This window comes from Brachyhypopomus gauderio, unplaced genomic scaffold, assembly GCF_052324685.1.
Source record: "Brachyhypopomus gauderio isolate BG-103 unplaced genomic scaffold, BGAUD_0.2 sc70, whole genome shotgun sequence".
NCBI lineage: Eukaryota > Metazoa > Chordata > Actinopteri > Gymnotiformes > Hypopomidae > Brachyhypopomus > Brachyhypopomus gauderio.
In genome coordinates this window covers 467,746-480,643 of record NW_027506891.1, presented here as the reverse complement: position 1 = coordinate 480,643, position 12,898 = coordinate 467,746, and the positions used below count along the sequence as shown (strand labels likewise).

The 12,898-nt window shown below is 42.9% G+C and overlaps 1 protein-coding gene across 8 annotated transcripts in view; it reads right to left on the bottom strand.

Annotated features, from left to right (window-relative positions):
• ppfia2 (PTPRF interacting protein alpha 2) overlaps positions 1-12,898 on the bottom strand; it is a 286,573-nt gene that overhangs the window by 173,479 nt on the left and 100,196 nt on the right. The gene's annotated exons all lie outside the window — the stretch shown is intronic.

Genomic DNA, 12,898 nt, shown 5'->3' with positions numbered 1-12,898 from the left:
TTGAATTAAAAATTCTTTTGTTGACCTATAAGGCGTTAAATGGTCTTGTTCCACAATATCTGAGTGAACTCATTACATACTGTCACATACTGCTCCTCCCTGCGCCTTGTTTCTCCATTTCCATAGTTTCCTTTCTGTTTGTCATGCCCCGGTCCTCAGTGTTCCCACCTGTGTCTCGTTTAATTTCCCCCGTTTCAGTGTATTTAGTTTACCCTGTCCAGACCTCGTCATCTAGACCTCCATGCTCCCCAGCGTCGTCCAGACCTCCACGCTCCCCTGCGTCATCCAGACCTCCACGCTCCCCCTCGTCATCCAGACCTCCACGCTCCCCCTCGCCATCCAGACCTCCACGCTCCCCAGTATCATCCAGACCTCCACGCTCCCCAGTATCATCCAGACCTCCACGCTCCCCAGCATCATCCAGACCTCCACGCTCCCCCTCGTCATCCAGACCTCCACGCTCCCCCTCGTCATCCAGACCTCCACGCTCCCCCTCGTCATCCAGACCTCCACGCTCCCCTGCGTCATCCAGACCTCCACGCTCCCCCTCGTCATCCAGACCTCCACGCTCCCCCTCATCATCCAGACCTCCACGCTCCCCCTCGTCATCCAGACCTCCACGCTCCCCAGTATCATCCAGACCTCCACGCTCCCCAGCATCATCCAGACCTCCACACTCCCCAGCGTCGTCCATACCTTGTCGTTCCCCAGCATCGGCCAGAATTCTACTCTCCCTAGAGACGTCCAGGTCTCCACACTCGCCAAAGTAACCCAGGTCTCCTCGCTCGCCAGCGTCACCTCGCTGGCCCCAGTGCTCCCAAGCGTATCCTCGCCTGCTTTAATGCTCTCCAGGGCCTCCTCAGCCTCCACGCTACCCATGACCTCCTCTGCCTCCACGCTACCCAGGGCCTCCTCAGCCTCCACGCTCCCAGGGCCCTCTCGGCCTCCACGCTACCCAGGGCCCTCTCTGCCTCCACGCTCCCAGGGCCCTCTCTGCCTCCACGCTACCCAGGGCCCTCTCTGCCTCCACGCTACCCAGGGCCCTCTCTGCCTCCACGCTACCCAGGGCGCTCTCTGCCTCCACGCTACCCAGGGCCCTCTCTGCCTCCACGCTACCCAGGGCCCTCTCGGCCTCCACGCTACCCAGGGCCCTCTCTGCCACAACGCTCTCTAATGATCCCGCGGTGTCATCACTTCTCTGGGCCTCCTCGGCAACGATATTCCCCAGGGCCCTTGCAGCCAACACGCCTTCCGATAACGCCGTCTCCTCAGCCACTGTTCCTGCCTCCTGCCCCCGCAACCCAGAGGGGATCACCCATGGCTCCTGCCACTCCAACTCGTAAGCAGTCCCCTCTGCACGTCAGCCAGCCCTGCCAGTCCCTGCAGCCTGTCAGCCAGCCCCGCCGTTCTCAGCGACCACAAGCTCTGCCGGTCCTCACGGACTGTCTTCAGACTTTTCCGGTCCCCACAGAGACTGCATTGCCCGCCTGTAAGCTAGGAACTGACAATGTTGGTGTTTCCCTTGATATTGGTCCCCCTTCTTTGCCCATGTTCCCCTTTTTGCTTTGCTCTGTTGGTCCCGGTCCCAGTGCACACGTTTGTTCAACTGTGTGTTCCTGTCCCCATGTCTGTCCCCAGAGTAGTTACCCATTTTTTTTCCGGTGCCTGTGACTGTAATCCAACACGTACTTACCTCTGTGTTTTCGTCGTCTCCAGTCTCTGGTCCTTCTCCCGTGTCAGAACCCAGTTCTCACCAATTTAATCAAGCCTTCAGTTAATATTCCACTTGTGAAGGTGTGGGGCCGAGGAGACTCCTCCAAGAAAATTTTGTGAATTCAGAATTTTCGGGAAAAACATAATATCTGACTAGCCAAAATGAGGCAGTGTAAATATGAGAGAAGTGTACATTCTAGAGACAATCCCAGCAATGACACTACAGGTAGTACAACAGAACACCAGTACAACAGAACACCAGTTCAACAGAACACCAGTTCAACAGTAGACCAGCCCAACACTACACCAATCTAATAGCACACCAGCCCAATAGTACACCAGCCCAACAGTACCCCAATCTAGTTTCACACCAGCCTAACAGTACACCAATCTAATAGCTCACCAGTCTAGCGGTACACCAGTCCAATAATACTCCAGTCCAACAGTACTCCAGCTCATCAAACATTGACATGCACAATATTGCTCATTGTTGGTTGTAGAGGCCTGGAAGGATGCAGTATCATAAATACAGATACCAGTCCAGTTCAAAGACATTACAAAACTGCAGTGGATGGACATCAAAGCCCATATGTGCTTCATACATAAATACTAAATTAATCACATGCCATTGCTATGAAACTGTCCAAGCATCTCTGATAAATGCCATTATAAATAGCGTGTGTAAAACAGGGCTAAGACATTAGCTCTGCCACAGACGCACGTGGTAATTGTAGGGCAGCAAGGGTTTGGAGTGATACATCCTGAACTGATAAGGAAATATAAATAATAAGATTATTATTTATTATTTAGCTCCTATTGGCTATATTCTTGGTGGGGTTTTTTTAAGAACGTGTAAACATGTTATATGCTTCTTACATAGCTAGCATGTTTACAGTTTTACAGAGCTAAGAATTTGATCATTTTGCGACTAATTCTTGCAGTTAATCAGTCATGTCATTAACATGCACTCAGACACAACCATAGTGGATGCAGAAAATGCAACACTATACTAAAGCCAATGCATATCAGCATTCTAGAACAAACAAGTATCCTTAGAATGTCGTTTGAATGTCCTTAGAATGTGCTTAGAATGTGTTTAGAATGTTTGAGATAAGAACTGAGAAGCCAAACCAACCAATGAGAATGGGGTAAGACAGGCATTCCAGAAAGCAGACCCAGATGCATCACACCAGTGAAACATTTGGGATGTCTGGATTTGGTGAAGAATTTTAGTGTTTCCTTTAGAAGCAATAATGGAAGCTCACATGCTAGTCATATGATGCTGAAAGGATGTCTCGTTTCACTTCCTGTCTGACAAAGGGCACTGAATGCCATAACGAATGTGCAGAGTTCACAAAGAATCATCAATCAACAAATGTTACAGTCAACAGGTAAATGTGCAAGCACATACCAGCATACATGTCAAGATAGCTTCAGAGAAAAATAGGTGTGATACATAAAGCATTGTCCAAACGCTGACGAGCTGAAGGTTATGATTCAGGTGAAGTTGAGGTGGTGTTGGGGGCACAGGTCATTCATGTGTAGTTGGTGTCATGACCTCACTCACATGAAATCCAACAAAAATGCTCCCGCTCATCCCTCAAAATACTCGCAAATGTTTTGTGATGATATTATTCTGTCGGCACAGAGTTAGACAGGTGAGGTAAGGTGAGGTAAGGTGAGGTAAGGTGAGGTAAGGAGACAGGTGAGATAAGGAGACAGGTGAGGTAAGGTGAGGTAAGGAGACAGGTGAGGTAAGGAGAGGAGAAGAACAAAAAGGTTTGTGTGTGTGTGTGTCTGTGTGTGTGTGTACGTCTTTGCCATTTGTGTGATAACACAAATTTGTAATATAGTATAAGTTCAATAGTTCAACTCTTTTAAATTCCCGCACCCCAGGGGTCAGGATCAGATGAGAATCACATTTAAAATTTTTATTTGATCAGTGTGGGAACATAACTGTATCTTCATCAAATGCTTTGGCCTTTTCTAAAGCATCCTACTGAGACCTACTGAGAGCTACTTTGAAGGAATTTGAAGGAAACACCCTTTTATCAAAGATAAATAAAATGTTAATCTCTGAAATGTTCCTTTCATGTGATTTGGGAATTCTGAATGATGACAGAGTTGTTCATTTATATTTCTCTCTTTTCTTTATAAACTGAGAAAACATGTTATTACAGTCTAACCAGGAAAACAGTCTTACTACTTGCATTTTGTTGCTTTTTTGAACTTGGCATTCTGGATCTCAAAGTCTGAACAATCGATGTTGAGACATGAGCAGTAGATGCTCAGTGCATAACGAGAGGCGAACACAAGCTAATTACACCCGAGGGGTCGACACGAACGTACCGCAGCATGTTCAGATTTAAAGCTCTGTAGTTAAAGAGGGGGATGATATACACACGCACTACAGAACAAAGCATCTACAGCTTTTTGCTAGACAGTGTAGAAAAGGCAGGTTGCTGGAATACTAAATAAATCCGTAAAAGCCTCTGGCCCCTTGGTTAAAGATTTCAGTTAAAATGTACCTGTGAACGAAGTGTAAATACATTCTCCAAACACAATTCCGTTTCTAAAGACACCACAGGGACTCCAAACAAAGCCCACCTGAGGCTTTTTTATGTTTTGTTTATTTCTTTAAGTTGGGAGGAAACATTTAAATCGTTTTACAGCTGTCGTCATGGAACAGCATGGCAACACTCTCTCACATGTTAACTATCACATTAGATGCAGATCACTAGCAAAATAATGTAAAAAATGTAAAAAATAAACAAAATAACACTATGATAACAACAAAAAAAGAGAATTTAAAATATTTAAAACCTCAAACTGGGGATTACAAAAAATCTGAGGTTGTATTGTTTTCTGATACTGGCTGACTGGATAATGAAATGGTCTAATCTGTTTTAAATTAGAGCAGCTGCAAAACCATGTGATAAAACTTTGTGACAGAGGAGCGTTGCTCAGCGTCTCTGGAGAGTACATTGGCACCGCAGGATTTAGAGCAAAACAACTGCAGCTCACTTAAATCTCTGCCAAGCATCATCTTTCTCAATTCCTTCAATGGCACGTGCCTGCATGGTATAAACAGGTCTATGTGGACTCTATATACTGTATATTTCTGGAATAAGAATGAAAAAAACTAATAGCAATAGTACAATGAAGCTGTGAAGCTGACATCAAAGCTCTGTGGGAAGACATGCAGTAAACATTACACAAATCAAATAAGTAATGTCACACAAAGCAGTTATAGCAATACAGACAGCATAAGAAATACCACATCAGCATCATGGGCCCCAGCTGCCATCCAAACTCTTAAAGCCCAAAGCACCATAACACATAAACACCATTTTACAACACGTACCAGCATACCAACAAATAACAACCATTCACAAATGAACATTCTTCAACAGAATTTTAGCCACAAACATCAGCACCAACATTTCACAACAAATAACAACCATTCTCTCAGCAAACACTAATGTTTCTTTATCAGACTTCAGCATTTTCCAACAAACACCAACATTCTTGAACTTACACCAGAATTGGCAGTTTGATTGGCAGTTTGCCAGTTAGCTTGAAAATCAGCAAATTAACTAACAAGCCAAATGAACAAGTGTGACTGTAGAGACTTCCCAACACACACACACACACACACACACACACACACATCTAGTAGATCAGCCCCACCTGCTGACTGTACCAGAATGCAGTTCTTATGTTCTGTGCTTAAAGCTCTACATGATGTGTGTTACTAAAACAATCTGCTGAAAAGCTTTTCGCCCCAGATGAGTTAGAACTAAAAGAAGAAATTAGGAGCAACTATGTAATAAAAATACATCTGCTGCTTTAGCACAAACTGTGCATGCAGTATGTTTATTACAGGACAAACACAACTGAGGACTAGAGAGAAATACATTTGACTACAATACACGTTCATACATGACAACAGAATACTAACATTGAGATGATTATATAGAAATATAAAGAGACAAATGATGACATGACTGCACTGTAATGATTGCACGTTTTTGTTAGTGTGTCTTTGTATAATTTTGGTCTTGAGTTGTTAAGTTTTATTTGTTTGTTATCCTGGCCACCCATTCAATCCAGTTCAGTGACGTTGTAAGGTCGTAGTCGAGTTTATATCTTACTTTATTCTCGTGTACGTTTGTATTGTAGCTTGTCTCTGTGTTTCATTCAGAGGGTTTGTTATCTAAGGTGTGGTGTTTAAGTCTGTATTATTGTCTTTGTTTGTGTTTTACTTAGTAGGTCTCGGGTGTATAGTGTGGCTTCAATATCGCAGTTTGGATTATAATATGCCACGTCGGTCGTGTAAGCAGGGTTGCCAAGTTTTCAAAATCACTTGGAGTGAGATTAGATTTATTTATTTATTTATTTATTTATTTGGGGGGGGGGGGGGGGGTGTGTAAAATTGACACATTAAGTGTTATATCGCGATCGATTGATCGCCAGTGGTTGGCGCCACTTACAGTAGTAACTCATTGAATCATAGATGTAGATCAGAGGTAAATAAACTAGATTTTTTTTCAGCATTAGAAATCGGATGTATGGCGTGTGAAGACAGTCAAATGCGTGTGTCTCACGTTCATTGCGTGAGAGTTGGCAACACTGGTGTAAATGTTTCTCATATTAGTGTAGGAAGCCTGTCTCTCTGTCCCCTGTCAGACGAGCGATCTCCTCAAAAGCAAAATAAAACTACTTCCTCTCAGCATTTGTGTCCGCTCACTGTTCCGCTTCTATTTAGTTTGTTACAGGTTTGACCATTTGAGGTTCAACTCTCAGCAGGGGTCTTCAGAAGCATGAGGTCAATGTGTGAATATAGAATCCTATATGATCAATAAGTGATTTACCATTTGTGGAAGGTGTACTGCATTTTGTCACATACATCAATTCTCAAAAGAAAGCGTTATTTATGGAAGGAAATACTAGTAGATGACAGAGCTGAGTTATGTGCATTGTAACCTCTACACTGGCCAGACTTTCTACAATGTGTCAATTCTCATTCATAAGGCCAACTGGTTTGGATCATCACATTTGATCAGTAAATTCAATTCAGTTCCTTTTAGCTATTTTTCACTTTGTATATCAAAAGCCATGTTACTGGTCATTGGTAAGTTACTGCTAGACAAGCCTTCCTGTTGCTTAGCAGCGGTTTATTTGTTATTTTTTAATAGCATTTTGAAAATAACATTTTGCATTTTGGATTTTTTTATTTTGTTGAACCATTTTGTATAAAATCAGCAGAACACTAGGTTATGTGTTATCCTGAAAATCAACATGGCTGTGATTAGATTGCACTGTAGATCATTGTTATGTTGTGTGTATTATTATGTGTGTTAGTTTGTGATAACACATGATCTTGAGTGTTCCTTTGCTTAAATGCTGGTATTTGTTGGCAAATGATGGTGTTGGTTGGATTATGCTGGTGTTTGTTGCAGAATGCCAGTGTCAGTTGGAGAATGCTGGTGTTTGCAGTGAACACAGAAGGCTCAATATATAACATATACATAATCTTATGCATAACCGCTACACTACACCCCCCCCCCAGAACAACTGTGACCTGGCACTAGGTTTCCAAATTGTCCCTTGTTTTACCAAATAAAACAGTATTTTAACTAAGACACCCCACTGAGCATGAGTGAGAAGTGAGAAATACAGCAGAATAGTGCTCCTGTAAAAAGTGAGACATACAGCAGAAGCTCCTGTAGACTTTTCTCCCTACTTTGCTTGGTCAAAGTAGTAAAAAATCTATTCAGATTAATGCTATGAGCAGAAGCAATTAACAAAGTTTTCCATTTCTCTATTTCTTTTAAAAGTAACACAAGCTAATGTAGCCAACACACACACACTCTCTCTCTCTCTCTCTCTCTCTCTAATACTTTGTTTCACTAATCTTATGTCTCCGTGCTACGAGTCCTTTGAGATTCTCTCCCACTCTGTGTTCACCCTCACTCACTCTTAGACTGTCATTCCAAGTTCCATCTTTCTGAACCTCTGAACTCCTGTTCCAGTCACCAACTCACTGCTCTCTCAAACGTTTGCTTTTCAAATGTTCTCACAGTGGCATTAAAAACATTTAAAAAGTAACACAAGCTAATGTAGCCAACATGTTGGGCAGCACCACAGATTAACCACTGGTGAAATACAGTCATGGATAAATTACACCTGGACATGCACTCCAACTTCACACATGATTTATATGGTGATGTTATGTACATAGCCTATATACACATTCATTACACGATCATGTCATATACATAGACACACATTCACTATGTCATGACACATTCGTTTGCAATACATGGCATAGAATCTCCACATACATCTCCACACATATCACATTTGACCACAGATACACTTGTGAACACACGTCGACACATTCACACATCTTTAGAGTTGAATTACAGCCCACAAAGACACCTGGGCATAGCACACAGTAGTGAAGACCAACACTACCAATGACAGCAAACACCTCCTTTAATCTGTCCTTATTCAGAATGTACAGACACCTCCTTTAATCTCTCCTTATTCAGTATGCACAGAGTGCTATACCGCAAATTCGACGTAAGTAAATATTCATACAGCTTTTCTCCAGTGGATTCACAGCCATGCTGCAGTCTCCTTCCCATTAGGCTACTCCTCACAGAAAATATGTAGATAAATAATGCAGATGGCTCGAATGAGCTATTGTGGGCTCATATCGATCTGCTGGAAGCACACATATACAGGCGCGTGCACGCACACACACACACACACACACACACACACACACGCGCACACACACACACACACACACACACACACACACACACACACACACACACGCACACACACACACACACACACACACACACACACACACGCACACACACGCACATTTTTGTTGTCCTGTCTAACTCTGTGCAGACAGATTAATATCATCAAAAACTCACAAAACATTTGCAAGTGTTTTGAAATTTGCTGAAATACATGTGAATGAGGTCACATACATCCATAGACACACACACGATATGACTGAAAATCTTCCAAAGTCTTCCAACAGTCTTCTTCAACTTAATGTATCCAGCAAAGGTTCTTTAACATCTGCAGACCATTGTGAACAGCAAACATCATCATAGTTAGGTTCCTTAATAAGATCAAGAATGTATCAGCTGTGCTTTTGATGGCTCTGTCATACATGCACATGTGCACACACACACACACACACACACACACACACACACACACACACACACTGGAAAATGGATATGCAGACGTTCAAATATTAAATGTAGAATATCTACACCAACATCAAAACTGCTGTTTGTTTAGACTTCACTGACTAATTTCTACTCTGGTTGTGGTTTTGTAAATTGCATATTCTGTCATATGTCAACGTTTACTCCTGTTGTTCTTCTGTAGTGGTGTTCATACTCCAACATAGATCTACATCTGCGTCATTAGTCGATTGTAGCTTTTGGCATTAGCCCCTAATAGACTTTTCAATCCACAACAGCTAATTTGTGGCATTTGCATTATTCATCTGTGTATTTTCCTTGTGCAGAAATTAGCAGAAGGCTGGGCAACATAGTTGAGAGGTAACCAGTATCAAAGCATTCTCAAATTCAAACTCAAAGTTTTTTTTTTTGTTGTTGTTGTTGTTGTTTGTTATTTTTTATAGCGTTAATATTATTTTTCTAGAGTATTGAACTATTCTGATACTTCATGACAATACATTACATACATTAAACAGTTCACTCTGGACACCAAATTATATATCAAACTACTGCCTTTCATAAAAGACCAAATGGGCCAGCAGGCAGAACCAAGGTAAATGGTCATGTTAACCTGCAGGAACTTCTGAATCCCTGCAGTACTGCTCATGGTGGAGCATCATTCACACTACAGCACAACGCAGGCCGCTGGCCAGACAGCCGTTCAAGATCCCTTTGCATTATGAACACATTTGTTTGCCCGGGCAACCCAAGTTAATTCAGGAGTCATGGCATTTAGCAGTCTGTTGGCAACGATATTATTCCCTAAGCAGCAATTGTCCTGTTTTCATGAATAATGACCAATGAACCAAACAAATCCCTATTGTAATCATTTCTGGCCTCAGGAGTTGACGGTATGTTTACTCGCGCACGCGTGTGTGTGTGTGTGTGTGTGTGTGTGTGTGTGTGTGTGTGTGTGTGTGTGTGTGTGTGTGTGTGTGTGTGTAAACTGGTGCAAAGCTAGACGGGCAGGATTCCATCAAACATAAATGAAGATTACCTCTAGGTTAGAGGTCCACATCTCCAGACACTGCATGAGCAGACAGTGCCATTACCATGCTAACATTACCATGCTAACATTACCATGCTAACATTACCATGCTAACATTACCATGCTAACTTTACCATGCTAACATGCACGGAAGGTGAAGAGAGGCAGCACTACCACTCGAGGAGGGTTAGCATAGCATAACAAGCCAGAGCTGCACATAAGCAGCAAGCATAAAAATTTGTTTTTATAAGAAGTCTGGTTCCCTTGGCAAGGGAAAATGTCTGCACTGTGCTACGTCGTGGTATTAGCAAAAGGCGACCAAGCAATGTAGCTCATATTTAAACACGCTACAGATTCATGATTTAAACACGCTACAGCATCTTGGCGGGGAAAACAAATGTCACGGTGTCGTAAAGAAGCCCTCCTGCGCGTGCTGCCACTTCCGCCCCAATGCCCGCTGACGCTAAAGACCTCGATCCCACCGCTGAACCCAGACGCCCATCGACCTGCCTTCACAGCCTATTAACCGCCTCTATTTCCACACAACAATATCAGCAGGATGAATGGCACCATGGCAATTGACCCAGACCTCCCCACCCATTTGGGGGAGAGGAGAGCATTCAGCAGTTCATCACTTTGTTCTAGCAAATCAAATTAGTGCCGATATGGGAGGAGGCGGGATTTACCGTGGGGCACACAACCAATCAGACTTTCACTTGGCTGTGAAATTATATTAAATCCCGATGTCAGGGCAGAACTGATGGCAAGAACACAGCAGCCATTCCACGAGCTTATGCAGTGGCTGCGTAATCATTCATTGATTAATTAACTTCTCACTGTTCAACATGAATAGAGGGCAAAGGGTGCTGTTATTCTAAATGATATGGGTTTATATACTGCTCAAAAATAAAGGGAACACTAAAATAACACATCCTAGATCTCAATTAATACAAATCTTTGAAATCAGTTGAAAATCTCTCATTTCTACCTGTTGTCTGTTCCATTTGCACAAGAGCAGTTGAAATTGATTCACAATCAGTGTTGCTTCCTATCTGAACACGAAGTGTGGTTGACTTGGAGTTACATTGTGTTGTTTAAGTGTTCCCTTTATTTTTTTGAGCAGTGTATTATTATTATTTAGTTACATTCCAGCAAATACACAAACTATGCCAATGTGTCACTATTGACACATCTCATTTGCCATATTGTAAACTGCAGTAAATTCCAATAAGAAAACACCAAAAATTACTTGACGTACAACAAAAGAAAATGGATCACCGCTGGGTTCAGAATATCTTTGCCCAGTCTTCTAAATACATAATCCTTATTTAGCTTTACAGGAGTTACTGAATAAATCCCAGTAGTTGCTGGATAGCACGGTTTAAGATGAATAACTAAATAATAATCCCAGAGTTTGAGTATATAAGTGTTGCGCTGACAGTACACCATTGGATGTAGTAGCTGAAATCCAGTACACAAACTGCCCTGGTGAAATAAAAACTAATAAAGGAATAAAAGCGACGACCCAAGGAGTCACATCCTGGGATCTATTCGCAGCACTGTCCACTGAAGATCACACACCTGCTCTCCATCTTCTCTTCTCCATCTTCTCTTCTCCATCTTCTCCCCAGCTGCTCCTACCGATGGTTAGAGAGCAGGATCATGGGGGTTGCGCCCCAACATTCTAATCTGTTACGTTGTGTTCTCTGCTTACATCACCCGGAGCCAATCATCATTCCTTTAGAAGGACCTCGAACTTTCTTGAGGGCTTGAAGTCCATCTATCTGTGTCCTAGAATCCCAGACAGTTTTGCTCAGTGTGCTCAGGTAAGACCCTTAGCTCAGTCTTCTGTTTACGATTGTGGACTCGCCTCTGTTGCTCCACCTGCTGGGCCCTTGGACTCGTATACTACAATAGGTACAATAAACCCTCTCTGCACTTGAATCTGGCGAAAAGTCGCATCAAGCCTCCTAAAGTGAGCATGGTTAGACTGGTTAGACTGGTTAAAGTTAGCATGGTTAGACTGGTTAAAGTTAGCATGGTTAGACTGGTTAAAGTTAGCATGGTTAGACAGGTTAGACTGGTTAAAGTCAGCATGGATAGACTGGTTAGACTGGTTAAAGTTAGCATGGTTAGCATGGTTAGACTGGTTAAAGTCAGCATGTTTAGACTGGTTAAAGTTAGCATGGTTAGACTGGTTAGACTGGTTAAAGTTAGCATGGTTAGACTGGTTAAAGTTAGCATGTTTAGACTGGATAAAGTCAGCATGGTTAGACTGGTTAAAGTTAGCATGGTTAGACTGGTTAAAATCAGCATGTTTAGACTGGTTAAAGTTAGCATGTTTAGACTGGTTAGACTGGTTAAAGTTAGCATGGTTAGACTGGTTAAAGTCAGCATGTTTAAACTGGTTAGACTGGTTAAAGTTAGCATGGTTAGACTGGTTAAAGTTAGCATGTTTAGACTGGTTAAAGTCAGCATGGTTAGACTGGTTAAAGTTAGCATGGTTAGCATGGTTAGACTGGTTAAAATCAGCATGTTTAGACTGGTTAGACTGGTTAAAGTCAGCATGGATAGACTGGTTAGACTGGTTAAAGTCAGCATGGATAGACTGGTTAGACTGGTTAAAATCAGCACGGTTGGACTTGCTTGGCTCGTGATTTGCCCTCATTAAAATGTTTCAGATGCAACGTGCTCCTCTGACCTGCCCACTCTCACAAACGCTGTGTGACAACTGCACATCTCTTTCTTCAGTCCATCTCAGAGGCCTGATAAAGTCAATGTCCTGGGTGACAGCAAGGCTGGCCCCGCCCAGCAGATCTTCCACGCCCTTCCGAGTGAGCGGCGGAGACGCCAGCCAGGCCTGCTGTCTGGGCCCACATGACCTCCCCACTCACCCTCCCCCCAAACCGACACGCAG